At 50.5% G+C, this 2,752-nt stretch overlaps 1 protein-coding gene across 1 annotated transcript in view; it reads right to left on the bottom strand.

Moving 5' to 3' along the window:
- Nucleotides 1-2,752, bottom strand: part of DPP6 (dipeptidyl peptidase like 6) — a 115,682-nt gene that overhangs the window by 91,055 nt on the left and 21,875 nt on the right. The window lies entirely within an intron of this gene.

Raw genomic sequence — 2,752 nt, 5'->3', positions numbered from 1 at the left:
TAATAGAGGGTCTGAAATCACACCCACACCTACAGAGAAGGCGGCAAATGACAGGCGGCCCGGAAGCAAAGGCAGACTTCATCAATACATGGTTCGAGGACAATTGGTTATTATTATGAAAAAGTAATTGTAAGTATGCTTCATTTCAGGTGAATTTAAAATATAATTATGAAAGATGAAATTATAAAAATGTTAGGTCATGCAAGAGACTATCTTCATGTTTCAGGGAAGAATTTCTTTAAAAAGATACAAAATGCAAACCATAAGTGAATAAATTTGATTCCGCTGAAAGTAACATTTTTTTGTACCAAAGTATATCAAAATAAGAGTGAAAGGACAGGCTATAAAATGAGGGAAAATATTGGCAATAATAAACTGGTTAGAAGCAGAATGTATAAATTATGCATATCTAAAAGAAAGAGATAAAAATCCTGAAGAAAAATAGGCAAAAGACGCAAACAGGCGTTTTGCCGAAGATGTTATACGAATGGTAAATATACGTACGAAAGTTATTCACCTCCTTTGTAACCGAATCTGTGCAAATTTTAAACCCACAGAAACGGTGGCAAATGTGTACCGAGAGGCCTAAGCGAAAATGTACGCAGCGACACTGTAAATAAATTGGAAAGCTGACGAGGAACGAGGGTCACGTCCACGGACAGGGGACGAGCCCTGCTGTGCGCCGCTGCTGTAACCGGCTGCCACGCAGTGTCGGAAGAGAGTCGGTTACAGCCACGTGGGTCGATGTCCACGAACGAACGTCACAAACGGTGTCGATGCAGCACCAAGCGGCAGAGTCTACACAGCACACAGCAACAGCTACGTCAAGGTAAGAACGGAGATGATACGTTATTTACCGGCGAATGCGTCGGGAAGCGTTTTGGAAAAAGCGCCAGAGAAGCAGGAACGGAGTCCAGAGCCGCAGCCGCCTGGCAGGGGAGGGGGTGCGACGGGCTGCGCTCAGCGCCGCGGCCATCGCCGTCAGGGTCCATGTGGCATGACACGCGGAGGGTCTACGAGTGTCCACCTTATTGCTCTGCACTCTTCACAGATGTTCTTCTGTCTTTCTGAAGTATGTCATTAACATATAAAACGCATCGGAAACCAAAAAAATAGTTAAATGTAGAAAACTAAAAAAAAAATGTCTAGGTCGCCCTCTGGGGAAGGGGACATTGGGGATTTTCTTTGTTGTAGCCTCCTGCGCCCCACTCGGCTGTGAGCACGGCGTTCGGGACCAAGGGCCCGGCCTCCCCACGAGGAGCGTTTTGTTCCCGTTGGGGTCCACTGTCCTATCCGGGGCACCGTGGCTCATTTACGGACGCTGCAGAGGACTCAGGTGGAAATGTCACTTAGGTCAACGCTTCATTTCCTTTAAGGATGCTGGCAGGGAGACGGGTTAGGGTGATCGATTAACCACATCGGAGGCCGTATCAGGAAACGGCCAGTTAGTTCCCAGATACGGCAACAAAGGATCTCATGGGTGGCCTTGAACACAAATATCGTCGTTCACAGTGGTAACGACACTCGGTATTGGCAGGGCGTTTAAAAGATTTTCAGACTTTTCGTAGATGCGAATGCAGCTGGGCTTGATCTGAGTCACTGGCTTTTCAACTGAGGACACTGAGCCGGTGACGACATTGGGCGCAGAGAAAGCCACCGTGGCGTCAGGTGCGATCTTGGGCAAATCACCAACCTTTTCTGAACTTTGGTCGTCACTGCCGAATGGAGAGACGGGGAATGGAAAAAAAGACAATGGATGCATGATGCCTGGCGTGACGGTGCACAGGGGACATGGGACACCCAGTGAAGGGTCACCGTGCTCTTAGTTATTATGTCTCAGGTGACGCAGCCGTCAAGTCACAGCTCGCTGTCTGAGACCCACCGCTTCCACGGGTTCAGGCTGTCTTCTTAGGCTGCTGTGTTACTAACAGGTTTGGTCGGAGAAAAATCACGCAAAAAACGATTCATACTGTATAGAACGGCCGCTGGCGCGGGCGATGGCTCCTTGCTCAGGGCTAGAAGAAAAAGAGGCAAACGGCCAGGTGACATCCTGACCTTAACCTTGAACTGAACTGATGGGCCAGGACCGGCGGATACCACAGTGCAGTTGGCACGGCGCCTGCTGACCTGACGATTTGGGAGTGGCAGTCCCATCGGGAACGACCCAGTGGTGGGCGGTTCTGTGTGGGACATGGTCCTTGGTTACGGGCCTGGCGGTGGAAAACAGTCTCACAGATTCCTTGCTCTGTCCTGAGGCTGGACTGTGACCACGAGCCTTCAGTGTGAAAGAGGCCGTCGAGTCCCCTGCCGGCTGCCAGTGTCTAGCCCGTGATGCGCAAATCCCCACGAGAAGCACGTGGGAGGTGGGTGCCGAAGTCGTATGCCGACGGCCGAGCCCCATCCTGCTCCAAATTCACTGGAACTGCTGGCAGCTGGTTGCCCGGTCAAGAACCACCAGTCTAAACACCCACTTACCACCACGACCCTTATGTTCCGCTAACTGTGCACCAGGCTGTCGACATCTCGGCCACCTTTGGGGTTGTTGGAAGACGAGATTTACAGACTCTGTCACCTCTTTGGGACATTACAAATATGCCAGTGTGGCTCTTTATGACCCAGGAGGTGAGAGGCAGGCCTACCAGCTGCTTGGCAGGCTGGCTTTGTTCTGACACTGATTTCTCATTCCGATATGATTCAACGGGGATGTGGGATGCTGGCCAAAGCCATGTGACAATGACAAGCACCATGGCGA

This window comes from Pteropus vampyrus, unplaced genomic scaffold (assembly GCF_000151845.1).
Source record: "Pteropus vampyrus isolate Shadow unplaced genomic scaffold, Pvam_2.0 Scaffold168, whole genome shotgun sequence".
Taxonomy (NCBI): Eukaryota; Metazoa; Chordata; class Mammalia; order Chiroptera; family Pteropodidae; genus Pteropus; species Pteropus vampyrus.
Note: the sequence above shows the minus strand (reverse complement) of the source record. Positions and strands in the feature narration are given on the sequence as shown.